This window comes from Lathyrus oleraceus, chromosome 1, assembly GCF_024323335.1.
Source record: "Lathyrus oleraceus cultivar Zhongwan6 chromosome 1, CAAS_Psat_ZW6_1.0, whole genome shotgun sequence".
NCBI lineage: Eukaryota > Viridiplantae > Streptophyta > Magnoliopsida > Fabales > Fabaceae > Lathyrus > Lathyrus oleraceus.
Genome location: NC_066579.1, coordinates 32315495 through 32326740, shown reverse-complemented (window position 1 = coordinate 32326740; position 11246 = coordinate 32315495). Strand labels below are relative to the sequence as shown.

The window sequence follows — 11246 nt, the reverse complement described above, 5'->3', positions numbered from 1 at the left end:
CATTGTAGTCAAAAGATGTAATAAACATATTATATAGACTAAATTCTCTGAATTTGTAGATTAATTATGGGATCTAAATAAAGCAATTTGGAAAATAAAATTTGACTCTTAAAACATATTGAGAAATAAAATTATCATGTTTTTTTATTTTGAGTTTCGTAACTGTTTAATATTTGTGACAATTTAATAAATGACTAAAAAATGTTTTACTACTAAAAGAGATGTTATTAAAACATATTAAAGTTGACATTTCAATGGCTTTTTTACACAGGAATTTAATAGGTTATGTCGTATAAAACTTGTATATTGACATGGTGTTTAATTCTGAACAATAATATGTCCCCATCATTATTGGGTATTAATAAAAATTTAAATCTATCCCAAAAATAGTTTAATATTTGAGAAGTTATATAAATAAAATAATATTTGGAAATTTTATGTATTATTCATTGGGTCGATTTAAAAAAAGCAAAAAAATAAATTAAAAGATAGAATTTTTAAAATCGGGATAATATCGTATTTCATAATTAAATTATGTCCTTTGGCTCACTTCTTGAAACTATTGTTCTAACTTAATTCCCAAAGTCCTTATAAATAGGCATTTGCAACATGCTTACTTCAACATTAAAAAACAAAATGGCATCCTACAAGACTCTCATTTTAACCATTTTGATCATTTGCATTGCTTCAGGCATGGTTGCCGGTAATAATCTAATTATAAAACTCAATTTTTATTGCTTCATATTCATTGTTATGTTTTTTATTAAAGCATTTGGATGGTAGGATACTATCGAGTATACTAAAAGGAATATGTTTTTGTTTAAGAAAACACAATCTTATGAACACAATTTTATATATTATTTCTAATGTAATTGAAATGATAGTTTCAGGAGCAAACGGAAAATTATGCTTCGCATCAAATTTTTGTCCAACTTCACCAGAACAGTGTGACCATTTTTGTAAAGCATCATTGGGCAAACCAAAAGGTGGCTCGTGTTTAGGGGGTGAATGTTGTTGCAATTTGGAAAGTTTGAATATAAAATAAACATTTACGTTGTTTCTTTGAATACATTTATCTACAAACACTCCATCTGAAATTTACATAATTTTTTTTGAAGTATCAATAATGTAATTTCATTTCAAATATTTAATTTTATAATTTCTACTTATTAATTGGAATAAAAATTTAATAATTTTCAACACTAAACTTATATTAAATTAATGTATTTACAAATTATTTAATTAATAGTTGTTATGGATTTTATAATTATAGTTATAAAAATAATGAAAAATATAACATGAGTAACTTATAAAAATAATCTACCATACATAAACTTCACATGACAATATATTTATATTCCTTTAAAGAAAAAAGTGCGGAATTTTGTTTTTATTGAGACTGAGGAAATATAATTAAATTTTTTTTAATGTATGACATTTATTATTATTTTTTTAAATTTATCAAAAACATTGTTATCTAATGACCTTATATTTTAGCAATAGTTAATAATAAGAAATTCAAATGACATCCGTTGTTTTTGTAAAAATAATAATTAAAAGCTAATATTGGTGTTTAAATTATAATAAAATCTCATCAAATTATTTTATCAAGTGGTTTGGATTATAATAAAATATCTTCAAATTATTTGATCAAATATAGTGAAAATAATATATTTTTAATTAATATATAATTATTTCATTAATAAGTTAGACTGATGTTCTCAATCTCATGTTATTAAACACAATGGAACAACACAAAATATTTTAGGAGACACAATTAATGTATAGATTGAATTATTCAAGTTTAATGAAAATAATTTAAATATAAATTGTTAGAGAGTAACTTAATATTTATTACCTAGAAAATACTCCAATTTACATATGTAGTAGATTATTAAATAATTTGTTTTAACTTTCGAGTAGTTTTTATAGGTTATTTTTTACAGATGTGTAAGAATTAGAGCAAAACCTATGTGTTGCCAATATTTTTATTAAAATACTACCTAAAAGCCATCTGTAAATATTTTTATTTTATTCTGTAACATTGATTATGAAAGATATTTTATGAAATAAAAATATTATCCAGATTATATGATCTGCACTTGAAGAAGAATTATGGGTTCTACAGAAAGTAATTTTAAATTTTAAATTTCTTTTAAAAAGAAATCTAGAAAGAGAGTTATAATATTTTAAAATCAAGAGTTGTGAAAATATTTGACATTATTAATCGTCACTAATAAAAGAGATCTTAATTGAATCTATAAAAGTTGGAGTTTAATAGGATATGTTGTATACAATTTGTATGTTTATATGTATCAAAATAATTTTTTTGAACCAAATGTTTTAAAAACAAGATCGAACCGGTCGGTTCAATCGGTTGGTCCGGGAACCAGCGATGAATCTGGTTGGGTCAACCTTTTAAAACCGCTAGTGGGTCAAAACCGGAATAAAATTGCAAAAACTAGATTGAACCGTCCAAAACCATTCGAACCAAATAACCGAAGTTGGTTTTGTTATACCGTCTGGTTCAGAAAAATACATCAAATTGACCATTTTGTTAAAAAACACTTTAAAAATTAATATGTCAATATTAAAACTTAACACGCATTCCCCAATCACAAAAAAGAATTACATTTTTTACATCCATACAAACTTCTAAGTTTGGTCACATCGTTATAGTTTTTCTTTCAACTACACTTCATCATCATCACGCTGTCTTTTTCAAACATAGTCACGATGTCCTGCATAATGTTAATTTCCGTTTAATTCAATATTGTTTGTTGTTGTCAACTTTAACTTGTTTGCCGTAGTTCAACTCGATTTTTTTAATTTAATTTAGTTTATTGTATTCTTTATTTTTGGTATTTTATCTTATTTGATTTAGCTATTCTTAGTTATTTGAACTTTATTTTAGTTATTATCTTCTATTATTTTAATTTTGGTTTGAATTAGCTTAAGTTATTTTATTATAACTTTTTAATTTGTTCAAATTATTCTTAAATGAAGATGAAATGAACTGTGCAACTATGTTGTGTTATTATATATGCTATTGACATTGTCGTATTAAGTTTGTAATTTATTTTTGAAATATTTCTTTTATTAAGTTGTGAACCTATGATTATGTGTGACATATCTATGAATATTAGTTTATTTAATAAACAGTTCAACTGTATGTTTAACCGGTTGAATTCATTGAACCTTAAACCAGGAATTTCACCGGTTCGATTTTTAAAACATTGATGAACCTATAAAAGTTGGCATTTAATAGGATATGTCACATAAAATTTGTATATTCATATGTATGAAACTAATTTATTTGATCAACAAATTATTTGATAAAATATAATGTACAAAATTTATTTCAAATTAATATATATTAATTTATTCTATAAGTTAGTCTTATGTTCTTATCCTCTTAATATTAAACACAATAACGTTGAAATAAAAGATAAGATTTCTCATTTGAAATATATTGCCATGTAGTTAAAATTTCCAAAATGGCACAACAAGAAGTAATTAAGGAAATACAATTCATTGATAGAAGAAATCGTTAGGTTTTGTAAAAAATAATTTTAAAAATATTTTTCATAAATAAAAGAATATTTATTAGTAGACAATACATTACTTTTAACAATAATGGGCTTTATGAGTTTAAGAAAAGTTTTTTTATTAAGATAAAAAGTGATTGGATTTTAAACCAATGGTTTAGGCCAAGATATTAGTTTATGGAAAAATAGTAGAAAAATAAGTTTTCATATATTTTTTTTAATATTTATTAATAAGAATATCAAATGATGGTTTTTTAACTTTGGAGTATATTTTTTCTCTTATTTTATCAATATTCATATAACAGAGAAAAACTTAAGTGTTGCCCAATATTTTTTTATCAAAATAATACTTAAAAGTTAATATTTTTGTTTAAGTTACAGAAAATATAGAAAAATTATTAATCAAATAAGGTAAAAATTATTTATTCTGAATTACTATATATATATATATATATATATATATATATATATATATATATATATATTTTATATGTTAAATAGAAGATCACTTTCGTTCTGATAATATCTTACACATTACTATTTAAAAAGCATGACTATTTTCTATTTGAAATATGTTTCCATCTATTTAAAATTAACAATAATGATATATAAAAAAAATATCAAATACAATTCCTTTATAGATTGAATCATTAAATTTTTATAAAATAAGTTAAAATTAGTTGTTAAAAAATAATTAATTAGTTAAATCTTCCAACAGTGTTTTGTTAGATTTTTGGACAACTTAAAAAGTTTTGTTTCTAATTTTTACGGTTGGATATGAAAGACGTTGTAACCACATAATATAGAAAATATAAATAATTTTTTATAACTATTCACAAAAAAATTATATTTTTATTTGTACCATTGGTTGGGGAAGACATTGTAGTCAAAAGATGTAATAAACATATTATATAGACTAAATTCTCTGAATTTGTAGATTAATTATGGGATCTAAATAAAGCAATTTGGAAAATAAAATTTGACTCTTAAAACATATTGAGAAATAAAATTATCATGTTTTTTTATTTTGAGTTTCGTAACTGTTTAATATTTGTGACAATTTAATAAATGACTAAAAAATGTTTTACTACTAAAAGAGATGTTATTAAAACATATTAAAGTTGACATTTCAATGGCTTTTTTACACAGGAATTTAATAGGTTATGTCGTATAAAACTTGTATATTGACATGGTGTTTAATTCTGAACAATAATATGTCCCCATCATTATTGGGTATTAATAAAAATTTAAATCTATCCCAAAAATAGTTTAATATTTGAGAAGTTATATAAATAAAATAATATTTGGAAATTTTATGTATTATTCATTGGGTCGATTTAAAAAAAGCAAAAAAATAAATTAAAAGATAGAATTTTTAAAATCGGGATAATATCGTATTTCATAATTAAATTATGTCCTTTGGCTCACTTCTTGAAACTATTGTTCTAACTTAATTCCCAAAGTCCTTATAAATAGGCATTTGCAACATGCTTACTTCAACATTAAAAAACAAAATGGCATCCTACAAGACTCTCATTTTAACCATTTTGATCATTTGCATTGCTTCAGGCATGGTTGCCGGTAATAATCTAATTATAAAACTCAATTTTTATTGCTTCATATTCATTGTTATGTTTTTTATTAAAGCATTTGGATGGTAGGATACTATCGAGTATACTAAAAGGAATATGTTTTTGTTTAAGAAAACACAATCTTATGAACACAATTTTATATACTATTTCTAATGTAATTGAAATGATAGTTTCAGGAGCAAACGGAAAATTATGCTTCGCATCAAATTTTTGTCCAACTTCACCAGAACAGTGTGACCATTTTTGTAAAGCATCATTGGGCAAACCAAAAGGTGGCTCGTGTTTAGGGGGTGAATGTTGTTGCAATTTGGAAAGTTTGAATATAAAATAAACATTTACGTTGTTTCTTTGAATACATTTATCTACAAACACTCCATCTGAAATTTACATAATTTTTTTTGAAGTATCAATAATGTAATTTCATTTCAAATATTTAATTTTATAATTTCTACTTATTAATTGGAATAAAAATTTAATAATTTTCAACACTAAACTTATATTAAATTAATGTATTTACAAATTATTTAATTAATAGTTGTTATGGATTTTATAATTATAGTTATAAAAATAATGAAAAATATAACATGAGTAACTTATAAAAATAATCTACCATACATAAACTTCACATGACAATATATTTATATTCCTTTAAAGAAAAAAGTGCGGAATTTTGTTTTTATTGAGACTGAGGAAATATAATTAAATTTTTTTTAATGTATGACATTTATTATTATTTTTTTAAATTTATCAAAAACATTGTTATCTAATGACCTTATATTTTAGCAATAGTTAATAATAAGAAATTCAAATGACATCCGTTGTTTTTGTAAAAATAATAATTAAAAGCTAATATTGGTGTTTAAATTATAATAAAATCTCATCAAATTATTTTATCAAGTGGTTTGGATTATAATAAAATATCTTCAAATTATTTGATCAAATATAGTGAAAATAATATATTTTTAATTAATATATAATTATTTCATTAATAAGTTAGACTGATGTTCTCAATCTCATGTTATTAAACACAATGGAACAACACAAAATATTTTAGGAGACACAATTAATGTATAGATTGAATTATTCAAGTTTAATGAAAATAATTTAAATATAAATTGTTAGAGAGTAACTTAATATTTATTACCTAGAAAATACTCCAATTTACATATGTAGTAGATTATTAAATAATTTGTTTTAACTTTCGAGTAGTTTTTATAGGTTATTTTTTACAGATGTGTAAGAATTAGAGCAAAACCTATGTGTTGCCAATATTTTTATTAAAATACTACCTAAAAGCCATCTGTAAATATTTTTATTTTATTCTGTAACATTGATTATGAAAGATATTTTATGAAATAAAAATATTATCCAGATTATATGATCTGCACTTGAAGAAGAATTATGGGTTCTACAGAAAGTAATTTTAAAATTTAAATTTCTTTTAAAAAGAAATCTAGAAAGAGAGTTATAATATTTTAAAATCAAGAGTTGTGAAAATATTTGACATTATTAATCGTCACTAATAAAAGAGATCTTAATTGAATCTATAAAAGTTGGAGTTTAATAGGATATGTTGTATACAATTTGTATGTTTATATGTATCAAAATAATTTTTTTGAACCAAATGTTTTAAAAACAAGATCGAACCGGTCGGTTCAATCGGTTGGTCCGGGAACCAGCGATGAATCTGGTTGGGTCAACCTTTTAAAACCGCTAGTGGGTCAAAACCGGAATAAAATTGCAAAAACTAGATTGAACCGTCCAAAACCATTCGAACCAAATAACCGAAGTTGGTTTTGTTATACCGTCTGGTTCAGAAAAATACATCAAATTGACCATTTTGTTAAAAAACACTTTAAAAATTAATATGTCAATATTAAAACTTAACACGCATTCCCCAATCACAAAAAAGAATTACATTTTTTACATCCATACAAACTTCTAAGTTTGGTCACATCGTTATAGTTTTTCTTTCAACTACACTTCATCATCATCACGCTGTCTTTTTCAAACATAGTCACGATGTCCTGCATAATGTTAATTTCCGTTTAATTCAATATTGTTTGTTGTTGTCAACTTTAACTTGTTTGCCGTAGTTCAACTCGATTTTTTTTAATTTAATTTAGTTTATTGTATTCTTTATTTTTGGTATTTTATCTTATTTGATTTAGCTATTCTTAGTTATTTGAACTTTATTTTAGTTATTATCTTCTATTATTTTAATTTTGGTTTGAATTAGCTTAAGTTATTTTATTATAACTTTTTAATTTGTTCAAATTATTCTTAAATGAAGATGAAATGAACTGTGCAACTATGTTGTGTTATTATATATGCTATTGACATTGTCGTATTAAGTTTGTAATTTATTTTTGAAATATTTCTTTTATTAAGTTGTGAACCTATGATTATTTGTGACATATCTATGAATATTAGTTTATTTAATAAACAGTTCAACTGTATGTTTAACCGGTTGAATTCATTGAACCTTAAACCAGGAATTTCACCGGTTCGATTTTTAAAACATTGATGAACCTATAAAAGTTGGCATTTAATAGGATATGTCACATAAAATTTGTATATTCATATGTATGAAACTAATTTATTTGATCAACAAATTATTTGATAAAATATAATATACAAAATTTATTTCAAATTAATATATATTAATTTATTCTATAAGTTAGTCTTATGTTCTTATCCTCTTAATATTAAACACAATAACGTTGAAATAAAAGATAAGATTTCTCATTTGAAATATATTGCCATGTAGTTAAAATTTCCAAAATGGCACAACAAGAAGTAATTAAGGAAATACAATTCATTGATAGAAGAAATCGTTAGGTTTTGTAAAAAATAATTTTAAAAATATTTTTCATAAATAAAAGAATATTTATTAGTAGACAATACATTACTTTTAACAATAATGGGCTTTATGAGTTTAAGAAAAGTTTTTTTATTAAGATAAAAAGTGATTGGATTTTAAACCAATGGTTTAGGCCAAGATATTAGTTTATGGAAAAATAGTAGAAAAATAAGTTTTCATATATTTTTTTTAATATTTATTAATAAGAATATCAAATGATGGTTTTTTAACTTTGGAGTATATTTTTTCTCTTATTTTATCAATATTCATATAACAGAGAAAAACTTAAGTGTTGCCCAATATTTTTTTATCAAAATAATACTTAAAAGTTAATATTTTTGTTTAAGTTACAGAAAATATAGAAAAATTATTAATCAAATTAGGTAAAAATTATTTATTCTGAATTACTATATATATATATATATATATATATATATATATATATATATATATATATATTATATGTTAAATAGAAGATCACTTTCGTTCTGATAATATCTTACACATTACTATTTAAAAAGCATGACTATTTTCTATTTGAAATATGTTTCCATCTATTTAAAATTAACAATAATGATATATAAAAAAAATATCAAATACAATTCCTTTATAGATTGAATCATTAAATTTTTATAAAATAAGTTAAAATTAGTTGTTAAAAAATAATTAATTAGTTAAATCTTCCAACAGTGTTTTGTTAGATTTTTGGACAACTTAAAAAGTTTTGTTTCTAATTTTTACGGTTGGATATGAAAGACGTTGTAACCACATAATATAGAAAATATAAATAATTTTTTATAACTATTCACAAAAAAATTATATTTTTATTTGTACCATTGGTTGGGGAAGACATTGTAGTCAAAAGATGTAATAAACATATTATATAGACTAAATTCTCTGAATTTGTAGATTAATTATGGGATCTAAATAAAGCAATTTGGAAAATAAAATTTGACTCTTAAAACATATTGAGAAATAAAATTATCATGTTTTTTTATTTTGAGTTTCGTAACTGTTTAATATTTGTGACAATTTAATAAATGACTAAAAAATGTTTTACTACTAAAAGAGATGTTATTAAAACATATTAAAGTTGACATTTCAATGGCTTTTTTACACAGGAATTTAATAGGTTATGTCGTATAAAACTTGTATATTGACATGGTGTTTAATTCTGAACAATAATATGTCCCCATCATTATTGGGTATTAATAAAAATTTAAATCTATCCCAAAAATAGTTTAATATTTGAGAAGTTATATAAATAAAATAATATTTGGAAATTTTATGTATTATTCATTGGGTCGATTTAAAAAAAGCAAAAAAATAAATTAAAAGATAGAATTTTTAAAATCGGGATAATATCGTATTTCATAATTAAATTATGTCCTTTGGCTCACTTCTTGAAACTATTGTTCTAACTTAATTCCCAAAGTCCTTATAAATAGGCATTTGCAACATGCTTACTTCAACATTAAAAAACAAAATGGCATCCTACAAGACTCTCATTTTAACCATTTTGATCATTTGCATTGCTTCAGGCATGGTTGCCGGTAATAATCTAATTATAAAACTCAATTTTTATTGCTTCATATTCATTGTTATGTTTTTTATTAAAGCATTTGGATGGTAGGATACTATCGAGTATACTAAAAGGAATATGTTTTTGTTTAAGAAAACACAATCTTATGAACACAATTTTATATACTATTTCTAATGTAATTGAAATGATAGTTTCAGGAGCAAACGGAAAATTATGCTTCGCATCAAATTTTTGTCCAACTTCACCAGAACAGTGTGACCATTTTTGTAAAGCATCATTGGGCAAACCAAAAGGTGGCTCGTGTTTAGGGGGTGAATGTTGTTGCAATTTGGAAAGTTTGAATATAAAATAAACATTTACGTTGTTTCTTTGAATACATTTATCTACAAACACTCCATCTGAAATTTACATAATTTTTTTTGAAGTATCAATAATGTAATTTCATTTCAAATATTTAATTTTATAATTTCTACTTATTAATTGGAATAAAAATTTAATAATTTTCAACACTAAACTTATATTAAATTAATGTATTTACAAATTATTTAATTAATAGTTGTTATGGATTTTATAATTATAGTTATAAAAATAATGAAAAATATAACATGAGTAACTTATAAAAATAATCTACCATACATAAACTTCACATGACAATATATTTATATTCCTTTAAAGAAAAAAGTGCGGAATTTTGTTTTTATTGAGACTGAGGAAATATAATTAAATTTTTTTTAATGTATGACATTTATTATTATTTTTTTAAATTTATCAAAAACATTGTTATCTATTAGAATATCATTGTTATTATTAGGATATCATTGTTATTATTAGAATATTATTGTTATTAAATAGTCTTGATTGTATAGCAAACAGACAGAGAGAAAAACTGATTGTATATATATCATTGAAAATCAATAGAAAGGCCTATCATTCCAATATGGTATCAGTAAGCATCAGGTACTGATCCTAAACCCTAATCCTTGCGCCACCGCTCTTCTCACATAACCGGCTGCGCAACCTTCCTCTTTCTCTCATCTCACTCACGCTTCTCTCATCAGATTTCTTTCTCTCATCATGAGCACCGATCGATCATTCCAACCGAAACCACATCATCTCCTAATCTCAAAGACACCGATCCTACTCTTTGGGCACGTCTTGATGCTGTTGTCCTTCAATGGATTTATGGCACAATTTCTGATGATCTTCTCCACACCATCATTGAGCGCGATTCAACCGCAGAAAATGCGTGGAACAGGCTATTCAACATTTTTTATGACAATAAAAATTCTAGGGCTCTCTACCTCGAGCAAGAATTTTCTAATGTTCATATGGAGCAATTTCCTGATGCCTCCGCCTATTGTCAACATCTCAAATCCCTATCTGATCAACTCTCTAATGTCGGTGCTCCCGTGTCTAACGAAAGGCTTGTTCTTCAACTCATTTCTGGCCTGACAGATGCGTATGCCACGGTGGGTTCACAAATCCGTCATGGAGACTCTCTTCCACCTTTTTACAAAGCTCGTTCTATGATAATTTTGGAAGAAACAGCTAAAGCAAAGAAAGTAGAAAATTCTAGCAGCAACTCTGCTTTCGTATCATCTCTTGATGATAACGCGGCCTCAACCACTCTAAATCAACAACGTAACAACCGCAACAACAATGGTGCTGGTCGTGGTGGTAGAAGCAATGGTCGTGGTGGA

General features: G+C 24.0%; 3 long non-coding RNA genes across 3 annotated transcripts; all 3 read left to right on the top strand.

Annotated features, from left to right (window-relative positions):
* Window positions 1-447: 447 nt before the first annotated feature.
* LOC127083232 (uncharacterized) lies at window positions 448-1069 on the top strand. Its single transcript, XR_007788360.1, has 2 exons — window positions 448-703; window positions 885-1069. It is a non-coding gene; the product is annotated as an uncharacterized LOC127083232 (long non-coding RNA).
* Window positions 1070-4873: 3804 nt separating this feature from the next.
* Window positions 4874-5495, top strand: LOC127083004 (uncharacterized). The gene is made up of 2 exons (XR_007788293.1): window positions 4874-5129; window positions 5311-5495. It is a non-coding gene; the product is annotated as an uncharacterized LOC127083004 (long non-coding RNA).
* A 3805-nt stretch (window positions 5496-9300) lies between these two features.
* Window positions 9301-9922, top strand: LOC127083073 (uncharacterized). The gene is made up of 2 exons (XR_007788306.1): window positions 9301-9556; window positions 9738-9922. It is a non-coding gene; the product is annotated as an uncharacterized LOC127083073 (long non-coding RNA).
* The last annotated feature ends 1324 nt before the right edge of the window (window positions 9923-11246 follow it).